Source organism: Vombatus ursinus, unplaced genomic scaffold, assembly GCF_900497805.2.
Source record: "Vombatus ursinus unplaced genomic scaffold, bare-nosed wombat genome assembly UNPS02014779.1, whole genome shotgun sequence".
In the NCBI taxonomy this organism is placed as follows: Eukaryota; Metazoa; Chordata; class Mammalia; order Diprotodontia; family Vombatidae; genus Vombatus; species Vombatus ursinus.
The window spans coordinates 6691165-6704890 of record NW_020954557.1 but is presented as its reverse complement, the minus strand read 5'-3'; the positions used below and the strand labels follow the sequence as shown (position 1 = coordinate 6704890).

Below are 13726 nucleotides of genomic sequence, written 5' to 3'. Positions count from 1 at the left end.
TAAAATTCACAGTGAGATAGTGACATTTATGTAACCTTTTCATTTTCATTTGATGTAACTGCTAGAATTCAAGCCAAATGGTAGTAGAAATGTACAATAGCAAATAAGAATAGGTGAAATAGAAAAAGAAAATGTAAATTCTATACATAATAACATGAAAGTTGGGATTTCAGAAGATAAATAATCAATGCTGATCTTACATCTTTGAATCATATTCATTCCTGATAACAAATATTATTTCTAAAGTGAGTAAGCACTAAAATCTGCACTATTTTCTATTTGGGGAAAAAAAAGGCAAATAACTATTCTCCATAGAAGCATTTCCCAAACAGTGGTATGTGTTGTAAAATGACAAGTCTAATAGTTAAAGGATGAAAAAGAGAACACAGTATCTGGAACTAATGTCATTAAGTTGCTCAGCAGGGAGTGCTTGTATGTGGTAAAAAATGTAGTTTTCACATCATAATAAGTATTATTTTGAGAGTTACTGTTCTTATAAAACACGCTTATTTATATCCAAGCTAAGGACTTTAAGAAGCCAAAATATATTTGGGGAATATGCAGAAATTTTCTCCTGCCTTCCTGAAGACTGTTTTGCATGCCTCTGAGTTAGTCTGCACAGTCAGATGTGGACTCTGCCTTTACTATGCCCAAAAGTGTGGGTGTGAGGGCAGGAAGAAGATACGTTGAGGGAAGGAGAATGGGATTAAATTCTCCACCTAGGTAACCAAAGCTGGCTACCTATCACTGACCCATTTGAGTATTAATGAGGTCATAAAACAATGTGAGATTTAACATGAGGTCCCTGAAGTCTCTGAAAACTTTCAATAGCCCTTGCTGCTTTCACAGTTTCAAAATTGCTGTTTTCAGAAAGCAATTATGCCAATCATGGCTGAGTGCTCAACCAGTATAACACTATTACCAGATGTTGCAAAAGTCATGAAGCCAATTGCAAAGCACTTAAGATACCAAGCAATGTAAATAACAAAAAGAATTATCATCTCTATGCAGATGATTCTCACATCTATTTATCCAGCCTTCACCTCTCCATTACCTTTCTGATTCACATCTTAAGCTTCCTACGGACATCCATGATGGAATGTCCAAAAGACATCTTAAATTTAGCATGTCTAGAAATGTACACATTATTTCCCTCCCAAGTCCCTTCCCCTTCTGTTCTGAACTAACTGTGAAAAATAGCACCAAATTCCCATTCACCCAGTGTTGGACCCTTGACATCACCCTCTATTCCTCTTCTCTCACTTTTCTCACTCACCCCAATATTGAATTTTTTGTTAAGTCCTGTTGATTCTATTTTCTTAACATCTGGTACAAGCACCAACCTAGTACAGACTCTCATCACCTTATGCTTGGACAATTGTAATATCCTCCTATTTTGGTGTCTTTGCCTCAAATATTTCCCCATTTCAGTCCATCCTAGACTCAGCTGCCAAAGTGATCTTTCCAAAACACATATGACAGCTGTTTCCTTATTTAATAAACTCCAGTGTTTCCCTGTTTCATCCAGGGTCAAATACAAAATGTTTTGCTTGGAATCCTTCACAACCCAGTTCCTTCCTACCTTCCTAGTCTTCTAACACTTTACTCCCTTCCATAAACTCTACAATCTAGTAACACTGACATCCTTTCTTTGCCTCCCCTAAGAGACTCTATCTATGGTCTCAGCCTTTTCAATGGCTGTACCTTATGCCTCTCATTCTTTGTCTCTTTCTTCTTTGTCTCTTTTGTGTTCTTTGTCTCTGGCTTCTTTAGATTCCTGAAAATTTCAGCTTCACTTTTATCAAGTAGCCTTTCCCATTTTTTTTTTCAATTCTAGTGCCTCCCCTCTGAAATTGTCTCTCATTTACACTGTATATATCTTACACATTGGTAGTTGTTTGCACCTTGTCTCCCTCATTAGAATGTAAGTCTCTTTGCTGTGTGCTTGAAGCTGCACCAAATAGTTTCCATTAAGGGCAGCAATGTAAGCTCTTAAAAGGACAACTACCTTGCACCTAATGTGGATGAATTATATTGATATAATGAAAATGATAGCTAATATTTCTATAGTATTTCAAGGTTTGGGAATCATTTTGCATATCTTCTCTCATTTGATCCTGACAATGACCATGTGAGGTAGGTGCTATTATTCTCTCCATTTTACAAATGAGGAAACTGAGGCAGAGAGATTTTAAGTTACTTTCCTAGGGTTATAAAGCTTTAGTAAGTTAATAAGGATTTAAATTAAAATCTTTGTTACTTTCTGTCTGCTGAGTCACCTAGCTGATATTTGGTAAAGCAAGGTTTTGTCATTTAGCACTGGTAAATGGAAGATTATATTTTTATCAGTTCTTATAATACAGTTGTAAAATACCACCATAGGACACATTAGTTTAAAGAAAAAAACAAATCAACTCTATCATCATCATCATTATCATCATGACTGTCATTTATATAGCACCTACTATGTGGCAGCAACTGTACTATGTGCTTTACCTCATTTGATCCTCACAACAACCATGGGAGGTCAGTACTATTATGACCCCCTTTTTACATTTGAGGAAATTGAGACAGAGATTAAGTGACTCGCTCAAGTTCATATAGTTAGAAAATGTCTGAGTCTAAATGTAACCTAGCCTCAGACACTTCCTGACTCTAAGGTCAATGTTCTACCATAAAGTAAATATAATAAAAGTATTATATCATGATAATTATCATAAAATATTTATAATGTATCAATGTAATAAAACATTTGTGATATAAAGTCATTCGTAAAATAAATGACAAGTAATGTTATCCATACACACAGGAGCACCCTTTCTCATAGTTTGCCATACCCAGTTGGCAAGGGCACACAGAATGGGAACATATATATATATATATATCCACAGAACAAGCATGGCATGGTGAATGCACAGGGAACAAATATGGTCGTGGCACGTATATAGATAGCCAAGACAAATCATGCTTCTTAGACTGTTAATTTGTCATTGTCTTCTGGGAATTCCATCATTCTGGGAGTGCCATCAGCTGTCATCAATCTATATTATGTCAATAAATGTCATCATCTAGTAAAGTCAACTTTCTCTTCTGACCTAGGGTCTTTTCCTAGACTTATTTGTAAGTCTGCTTTTCTGTTGATTTTCCCTATCTGTTGATCTACTCTATGGCCTCTTTAATCCTAATCCTTTCTTTTTCCTCTCTACTTCTCTGCTGTTTACCCTACTCTCTGGCCCAAAGATTAAATACTTACAGGCAAGGCAGTTTTCTCCTTGTTCTCCGCTATTGTCACATAAACATTATGTTGGCCTATTCTCTTCTGTGTATAGGGAAGAGACAAACTCGATGGGGAATGCTAAGACTGTTCCCTAAGTATGTGGAAAATAATGTGTTTAAATTTGATTGCTTCTAGAAGAGTCATTTAGTTTAATTCCCACTGTTCTTTGGGACTTTCAGTCTTTACCAAAGATGGGTAGTACTCCCAAGACTACTACCAACTAGAAGGTAAATTAGATTGAATAGAAATACGATGAATAAGAGGTTATGCATATAATAATGCCATAATCCAACATGGCATTTATAATTCATGAGCCTAAGGCTAAATTTTTTATAAGGTCATGTTTTTACATGTGTAGTGATTCTTATTTTTTTCTGACATTTGCCATTCATTTAGGGAACTGACTAGGGTTGTAAATAACTATGATTAAGGATGCCTATCATAGTAATAAAATGTTTTATCATTACTGTCATTTGCATTTACGATGCAGCTAAATGTCCTGAACTGTTTCTGTTTTGCCCTATTTACCTTGGAAACATCAGTCAGGGATTCAGTATGGTTTCTGGATGAGTATGTTGACAGTTTAATTTTGGCCAGGAGACTATTTAGGTTTTGAAACTTTGACCCCTGTGTACTTTATTTCTATAATGGCTTCTAATGATAACTTAAAAATAATTCAATTGCTTTCCGGGTAATTTTCTAAACATGCACATACTAAAGCAGTATCATTTTTTTTAAACCCTGTAGGCTTTTAAAGCCAAAAGGAGTTTTGTTTTGTTTTTTTAAACTGGTGATTGTACTAGTTCAGTTTGAAACAGTATGATTGTATTAGCCAATCCTGTGAAAGGAACTGAAGTGTACAGGAGCAAATCATCACAGAATAGCCTCTATTACAGATAGAAAACTCCTTAGTTTCAGGTAAGAGATAAGAGAACTATAAAGTTATAAGTGTGATTGTGAAACTAAATGTTTATTTATCTAAAATGCTGGCTGTTAAATAAAAATAGTTTCCTTTATTAAAAAAATTGTTATCTATATTTCCATTGATGTGTTATTGGAAGCAGCTGGGCTTCTTCATGCTCCTCAAGGTGTTTTGTTTTGTTTTTCTTGATGGGCAATAGTTTGTGTTCTTGTTTGGGACTAAAGAAAATGGAAAATAAAGTTTGGTATTTATAAAGTATATGTTGAAAAATCTAATTTGCATTCTGTTCCTGTTTGAAAACATCACATTATTTTGATCTGTATTCCAGATAAATGAATCTCAAACCTTAAAAATAAGATATAAAATCCTCACTTCAGAAATTGGATTAGATTACAGGACCTCTACCACCATTCTGCCTCATCCCATCACTTTTGAATTACTATACTTATTTTACTTTTTAGTCGGTTGCTTAAAAATCATCAAAGTACATCAGCCTTTCTATCCACATCACATCAGTACCCTCTGGAGCCTTGGTCCATCAGATTGGAGATCTGGTGGGCAAAGAAAAAAAAATTCTTCCAGAGCTTTACATAATAAAATAATAAATAAAATAAAATAAAATAAAAAAATAAATAATAAAAATAATAAAAACCCCATAGCCCAACCATTTCCCAAATTAAAAAAAAAATAACCCATTTCCTAATAGTTCCCGTATCCCCTCTTTATTTTTTTTTAGCTTTTTCAGATTCTTTTTTGCATCTTGTCTTTTTCCCACTAGATTATAAACTTCTTAATAGCAAGGGCTCCTTTTTTTTTTCTTATCTGTATCCCCAACATATATAGAATGGTAATGTTTTGTCATTTGAATCTTGAGATAGTAAGTATGCAAATATATACTTACAAGGGTTGTCTCAGAAGTCTTAATATGAATGTATGTATGTAAATATGTATGTACATATGCATATTTTACCATAATTTATATCATGAATTCCATAGCTATGGTTCATAAATATCTCAGAACAATGTGAATTGTAAGGCACAAACATTTTATAATCAGCTATCAATGTAGTGCCTAATGGTCTCTGTAATGCATAGAAATATAACTCTAATTCTCACAGGCTGATCTCATAAGCACAGGTTTTGATGTTTCCAGCAAAAAGTACAGTAATTCTGTGTGAGTATGAAAGATTTTTTTTTCTCCAGGGATATAAGTTTTGGTTGAGTTAACATGAATTCATCTGAACAGAAAATGAAGCATACCTGAAATTAGCATATACCTTTGAACTATTATGCTTGTTTCCTTAGCACAGCGTTGCTATTAGCAAATACAAATTTTACCAGCAGCATTTGTATTGGGCATGCGAGTGGTTTGATGAACTGAGGAGCTTACATTTACCACATAAGATATATTACTGAGATATGTAGCATCTTTAGAGAGGTTTTTTGGGGGTGAGCAGAGAAGAAACTTTCACTCATCCCTCCCACTTATTGTTTCCCAAGATTGTGTTTGGAGCCAAGATTCAGGATGCTCTATATTGTCTTAGATTTCATCCCACTAGAAGTTCCTCCCAGATCTAGTCACTTAGGCCTAACATTCACTTAGATCTCATATAATGATAAAATTATTTTGTTTAGATTAGAAAGCAAACTGTGCTTTCTATGTAGCCAACACACGTAGGATAAAATTTAGCTGGCACAATCACATCACAAGGTGAAGTTTCTCCTTTCCTCACATCCATCTCTATTCTGATGACCAAATGATTAGAATGCCTTGAGTTCAGGGTACTCAGTTCAAGCTACCACCTCAAAACAAGCTTTAGTCTAGTTAAAATGGATGAAGTAAAAAAAAAAAAAGGACTTGCAATCACCATAGGAATATTAATATCTTTACTGCTAATGTAACATATAGGAACATCAATTTCACAAATGAGGTGAGGTCTTCCCAGGGTCTGACAGAAAGTGGACTGTATCAGAAGTGCAAGCCAGGCATCCTCAGTAGAGATCAAACCTCCAAAGCCTTCATTAAGATTATATCAGTACTGAACATCCAACCTTGAAGGAATAAAGGACAAATCTCAAAGTCTTTGCAACTCTTAGCAGAACTAATATTTCATGCTATTTTCATTGTCCCCTACTTCCTCTTTATCCTTTTCTTCTGATCTTCCCAGTGTTCATTTTGAAAAAAGAAAACTCCTACCCCTGCATGCATAGGAATGCTTCCAATCAGAGCCCATACTAGCCCTGAATCTTCAGTTGCTATGCCCTTTATATATAATTCCTATTTTTTCTCTAAAAACAGCTATTACAAATAGATGAAAAAATATTTATATGATATCATTGATATTTCCAACACAGAGATATTTTTCCTTTAGTCAGTCAACATTTTTTTCCACTCTCTTTTAACAACAGACCTTGTACTTGGGAACTGGGAAGGGCCAGAACTTTTACTGCCCACAGTTTTGTAAATACATAGAGAATCTTTAAAGACATAATCTGAACCATGAAAGTCAGTGAAAAACCAAAATAAACTGAGTGACCTGGCTAGATGCTATTTTGTCAAAAGAGTAAAAAGGAACAACAGAAATGTTTATAATTTTATTTATTGAAAACAAAACAAAACAAAAACCAGAAAGGAATCTGCCAATTCAGTATGATGCATGGATATTAGTTTACATGATGATATTAACTCTCATTCAGATAATAAACATGATTTTTCCTCATTTTCTTTTCTGTCCATGAAATCTAGTAAATAAATGCAACAAACACCATATGGAAAAGTACCCCAAAATAACTCCTGAATTTATCTATGCCTTTGGCTATTGAAAAGTCAGAGGTGATTATTCCAGCTATGAGTGACAATCCACTCATTATTAACAGAGATTCTCAGAATCATTGGATTTAAATTTGGAAAGGGTCCCAGACATCATTACCATGCCCCCCCACCCATTTTACAAAGAGAAAATTGAAGTCAAAAGGCATGAAATGTTTGTCCAAAATCAAATAAATTGTAAATAGCATAGTCAATCCCACTTCTTTCCCCTCTAAATCTAGGAGTTTTTTCTGCTGTATTACACTGTTTCAGAGATGGTCAGTTTATTCTAACAGTAAATCTGACCAATATTGGTACTGAGCTTTTGTTTCATATTTGTACAGAATAGCATATAAGGCCTATTTTGTTGTAAGTCTTATGTAATAGATGTCTACAAGGTAGTTACTACCATAGAGTAGTTCATATTCTAAGCTCTGTGTTACAACATTTAGCCCATTTCCAGTTCTCCAACATTATTAAAAAAAAACCTTTTTACTATCCTGATTGCCATTTTATGAGTAATTATTAGAAAGGAAGGACAGACTTTTGTTACAAACTTCCTCTAGTCCACAATTTTGTCTAGAAACTGCCTTAGCTAAACAGATATTGTTTTTAACAATATGCCATTCATCATCTAGCAATGTGTGGTAGTCATGAAGTTGGGATTGGCCTTTCCACTCACTGGCTTTTCTCTATGGAATAACACAAAACAATTAGAATAATATGAGCATGAGCATATCAAATGAAAGATGATGCAAATATCCATTTTTAGCACATGAGAAAGAAACAAGCATTTAATAAGCTCCAAGCATGTGCCAGCTATGGTGCTAAGCTTTTTGCAAATACTATTGCATCGGATCCTCACAACAACCCTGGGAGGCAGGTGCTATTATTATTCACATTTTATAGTTGAGAAAACTAAGCCAAGTCAGATTAAATTATTTCCCAGGGTCATACAGTATGAGCCTGGATTGGAATTTAGGTCTTCCTGACTCTAAGCCTCAAACTCTATTCACTGTGCCACCTAGCTGCCTCACAGTATGAGAAATGAAAGTTCTAGTATGGAGGGACTATAATTTTTTGTTTGTTTGTTTCCTATGTTTCTTCTTAAAAGTAAGAATCCCCCACAAAAACTAAAGGATGTTTTGTTTTGATTTCTTTGAAATGTATTTTAAATAAAATGGCAGCTGACATAATGAGTAAAAGATTCACATCAGTCTTTATCTTTGGTCAGAATGCTTTATATTTTGAATCTGATGTATTATTAGTAAATGGAATTAAGATACTCTCTAAGTATCTGGGATCAATGATAAATTGTATCAGATGGTAAAATTATTTCGATATTTGAATGAGTTAACTAAATGAAATTACACTGATAATATCCCTACTACTGTTTTTGGAAAAATTACCGCTATCAAATACTCTCTTCTATGTGGTACTTAAAAAAAAAACCTTCTCTGATTAATAACTTTTGTGGGCATTTTCTTGGTATAGTGCTTCTTAGCTATGCAAAAAAAAATACTGTATTAGTTTGGACAAGTGTCATTAATTTCTCTGTTTAATTTTAGATAATTTCAGTCATTTCAGGAATTGAGTTTCATTTGAAATAAAAATAATTATATAATTTTATCACTGAATTATAACCCTTAGCACATGTGGATGCTATTAAGCAAGTTGTTCATCTTCCTCATTTTGCTATAGCTTTTATAGGGTGTGAACCAGTCCTTCTCTATGAGATACTTCTAGCATTGAATAGTACATCACAGTTGCATGAACTGACCCTGCAGACCTCAAATATGAATGACCTTTTCTAATTACTCAATCTACTTACAGACAGTAATTTATGTAAGTTGAACATATTGTTTGGAGATAACATGTTATCATTGGGAAAATCTCCCCTATGAAGAATCTTGTGACATTAATTCTTTTATTAGTTTGTGAGAGGTTATTTTTCATTGCACATGAAAAATTCAGAATGCAGACAGGTAATGAAGATTACAGAATATCATAATTGAAAAGGACCTCAGAGGCCAGCTAGTTGAATCTGCATGTTGCCATGAATGCTTTTTATAATATCACCCCAAAATAATCTTCCAGCCTTTGCTTGAAGATCTCTCATGAAGAGATATTTACTTCCATTTGAAGCAACTTTAGAAAAACTCTTAGTCTTAGAGTATTCCCCTTATGAAGCCTAAATTATCCTCTGTGACTTTTTCCCATATCTTGTAGTTCTGCCCTCTAGGGCCAATCAGAGTAAATCTAATGCCTCTCATGCAGAATAGTCCTTCATATATTGTAGGTACTATCATGACACTTCAGAATTCTCTTTTCCAACTAAATATCCTCACTTCACATATGATGAAATCAGTTAATATGTTTTATAGAATTATATAGAATTTTATAGAATGTTCTTCCCAGTCCTGTTCATTCTCCTTTGTATTTTCCATTCTATCAATGACTCTCCTAAAATGTAGTGCCTAGAATTCTGTCTGGTCAAGGCAACCTGAGATAATCTTGACTTTATTAGAGTCCATGATTCTACTGTTGGCTCACTAATTAAATGTTTTTAGAGGAACTGCTATCTACTTATACGTCCCCCCATAATATACATGTGAAGCACATGTGTATATACATATAGATATACAGATATTTACATATATATGTCAATGTGTGTTTAATTTAACGTATTAAACTTTGTACGATCCTGCTAAATTTGTCTTATTAGATCTGGCCCAATGTTCTAGCCTGTCAGAATCTTTTTTGGATACCAACTATGTCATTCAATGTATTAACAACTATCCTCAGCTTTAAGCTATATGTTAACTTATTAAAATTCCCTTCATCAAACTCACTAATAAAAATATTGAATAGCAAAGGTCAAGACAGATTCCTGGGTCATCCTACTAACAACTTTTCTCCAAGTTACCAATTCATGGTGACTCTTCAGATCTGGTTATTTAACCAGTATCCAAATCTTTTCAAGTATACTATTATCTAACTCATATTTCTCTGTTTTGTCACCAATGATTCCAAACTTCAATTTTGTGATATGATAAAGTACCTCCCAAGCCTATCAAAACTGCATGAATTTTAATTCTTATCAATTTATACCATATTAATATGTGCTATACTGTAATCTCTCTTGTGGATAAGTGAAGAGAATAACAAACAATGACAGTGTCCTAACTCCAGAAAGGTTGTTTATCACTGAGGTAATTAAAATGAAAGTTTTCTAAGAAATCATAGGTAAAGTCAAGGTTAGGGAGCTATATATCCTAGGTGACTCAGTAGGTATTCATACATAGAACTTTTGTGATTGTTCAGTTGTTTAGTTGTGTCGAACTCTTCAATAATAATGCACAGCAGATAAAAACTGACTTCTGAAGCTACTCTACAGACCAGAACAGGAAGGCCATGTACAGATTTTTTTTGCCCTTTTAACAAGTATATACCTGAGGTAGAAAAGTAGAGTTAAAGGCAATAGAATTTCATAGCACCTAGATTGTGTTCGTATTTTGGAGGAAAGAGACAGCTAATGGAATTAGAAAAGGTGATGGGAGCAGCTAAATGGCACAGTGCATAGAGCACTGGTCCTGGAGTCAGGAGGACCTGAGTTCAAATCTGGCATCAGATACTTGACACTTACTAACTGTGTGACCCTGGGCAAGTCACTTAACTCTATTACCTAGCCGGAAATAAAGAAAGAAAGAGGGGGGTGGGGAGATGTAAAAGTAAAAAAAAAATGAATGAATGGAAAAAGTAAGTGCTTACTATATGCCATGTACACCAGTAATCAACAAAATGAAACTTTGAATTGTAGCAAAATTGTGTCATGTTGACTTGCATCAGAACAGTGCCTACCAAGAGTAATTTTTACCAAAAAAAAAAGTGATTTAGCTATAATATAGTGGGAGTTACCAGGGGAAGTGATTCATCTTTCCATTGTGATTGTTCAGGGTTATCCTTAACAATGGGAGAAAATAATTGAAACTTTCTATTTTTTTTCTTAAAGCTCCAGCTTAAGCAAATGTTTTTTACAGTGGTCTGATATAGCATTAAATTGCACTAGGAAGATTAACTATCCTTCCATCTACTATAGTATTTTTTATTTCTTTTGGAGGATTTCCATTTTTACTGTTTAACAGATCCTTAGTTTCATAAAACAGGGAGTAAAAGGTTGGGTTTATTAATTATAACAGATACAAAAGAAAGACTCTTGGCTAAGCAAATAGGTGTTATGAATATGATTCCTAGAATTAAAATTTTACCTAGTGATATCCCTTAATTGTAAACTGGTGTTCTTTTGTTCATTATTTAGTATAAATGTCACAAAATATAACATTAGTGACAATGGCATTTGCTGAAAAGATTGAAGGGAAAATTTTTGCATATTTCAAAAAATAAAATAAGAATCCAAATGACAACAGCAGCAACAAGTTTTCTACACCCTTGTCCTTTTCACCAAAGGAATTAAGACTATTTACCAAATAATGCTATAATTTTTAACCCATCTCTTTCCATTCTCATTCACTGACAATATTGATTACTGAGATATTTTATAAAGTAGACATTAGTTCTTCCCTTCACCCACAGTCATCGAAGTATTCATAGAAATTTTTCTAGACTCCTGTCACAGAATCCAGGCCAATTTTCATATTTAAAAAATAATATTTTCTTCTTATCTCAATTTAGTAGACATATTTCTCCTCTCTACTTCCTAACAGAATCATTTGGCTCTATTTGTGGGCTTACTGTTGTTATTGCTGCCAATAAAACACATAAATCAGATTATGTCTTAACAAATAATAAAAAAAAAATCAACAAACACAACTCTTCATTTAACATTACAAAACAATATCCCTCCTGTTGGTATTGCTGCTGTTCACAAGAAGTGTGGAATAATAGGAAGAGCACTGAACTTGAAGTCAGCTTAACTAGTTTCAAATCATAGCTGTTACTTACTGCTTGGTGACCTGGGGTAAATCACTTAATTTAGCTAGGATTAGATCTTAGATGAGGCCTCAGTTTCCTCATAGGAAAATAAGGGCATTAGATTAAATGATGTCTAATAATCTTTCCTGTTCCAAAATCAGTGATCTCTTATTTTAAAATATAGTTCTTAATTTTATATGTAGTTCTTGAAATATAGTTCTTAACACTCTCAATTTGATTTTTTTTTCCATTTTGCAGAAAGTTGGTACAGAGGTTACAGTACTGGGACTAGGAATTAGGAATACAAGTTCAAATCTGGCTGCAGATATTTGTTAGCTGTGTGACCATGGGCAAGTAATTATAATAGCAACTACCTCTTAAGGTTGTTGAGTAGATGACATGAAATACTATTTGTAAAGTGCTTAGCATAGTACCTAGCACATAATAGACACTTTCCCCCATTCCATGTAATTAAAAAAAATCTTCAGACACAATTTGCCAGATGGGGAAGGAAAGAGAATAAACACTTGTATAGCACCTACTATGTGTCAAACACTGCGCTAAGTGCTTTTTCTTTTTTTCTTTCTTTCGTTCTTTCTTTGTTTCTTTTTTTTAACCACATATTTCATTTGATCCTCATAATCATTCTCCTGTGTAGGTACTATCATTATTCCTATTTTACATTTGAAGAAACTGCAACAAAGAGATTAAGTGACTTGTCCACAGTCACATATCTAGTAAGTTTCTGAGGCCAGATTTGAACTCAGGTTCAGATACCTCATTATATTCTGACCAAATAATCTGAGTCTTTATGTTTGTGAAAGAAAAAAGAAAACATGTCCATATGTATGACCTTTGAGGGGAGATTTGACAATTTAGCTAAGAAGGGCCAAAGAAAGACTGAACTACATTTTATAAAATGCATCCTGAACCAGGCTTTTGGTATAAGACTAGAAAGAACCTCAAAAGCTATAGTCCAAATCCTTAATTTCTTTAAGATGAGAAAAATTGAGGCCTAAGGAAGTTAAATGTTTTATACAAGGTCACAGAGGATGCAGAATAGCAGAACTTAGAAGGAGCATAGAGATCAGCATATCTAACCCTCTGATTTTAGAGCTGGTATCACTAAAAATTACATAACTATTTAATAGCAGAGCACTGCATTGTCTATTTGCTGCCTGCTCTATTATATCGCATTTTCCTTGATGGAGCTGCTATTGTTCATTCTCTGGCTTTCCTGTATGTGTTGTCAACCAGTAAATAGGAGACCAATAATGTCTAAATTTAGGGAAATGTTCAGTTCTAAATTCAACAATTTGTCACCTTTTCCCACCTTGTCAATGTATTACTTTAAAAAATATATCTATTTCTCTCAACCACATTAACCTCTGAGCTCCCACAGTGTACAAACATATGCAAACATACACACATGCAAACATTTTGTTTGTAAATATATATATATATGTGTGTGTGTATACATATATATGTATATATATACATACCACAAATATGTGCATGTATGAGCATGTATACACACACATATATATAATTAATAAATTGACATAGTTTCTTTCCCCAGTCCATGTTGACTATTTAATAATTAGTGTAATAACATCAAAGCTCACTGTTCAAGTAGTCAGAAGACCTGATTTATGTCAGTTTTGTGAACCTGAGGAAGTCTCCTAACTTCACTGAATCTGTTTCTTTGTAAAATGAGTTTAGACTGCATAATCTTTAAAATTCCTGCATACCTTTAGTGTATGTCATTTAAAGACACCAAAGTTTC

General features: G+C 33.7%; 1 protein-coding gene across 1 annotated transcript in view; it reads left to right on the top strand.

Annotated features, from left to right (window-relative positions):
* The window catches only part of LOC114045873 (polypeptide N-acetylgalactosaminyltransferase 13), an 816024-nt gene that overhangs the window by 573123 nt on the left and 229175 nt on the right, over window positions 1–13726 (top strand). The window lies entirely within an intron of this gene.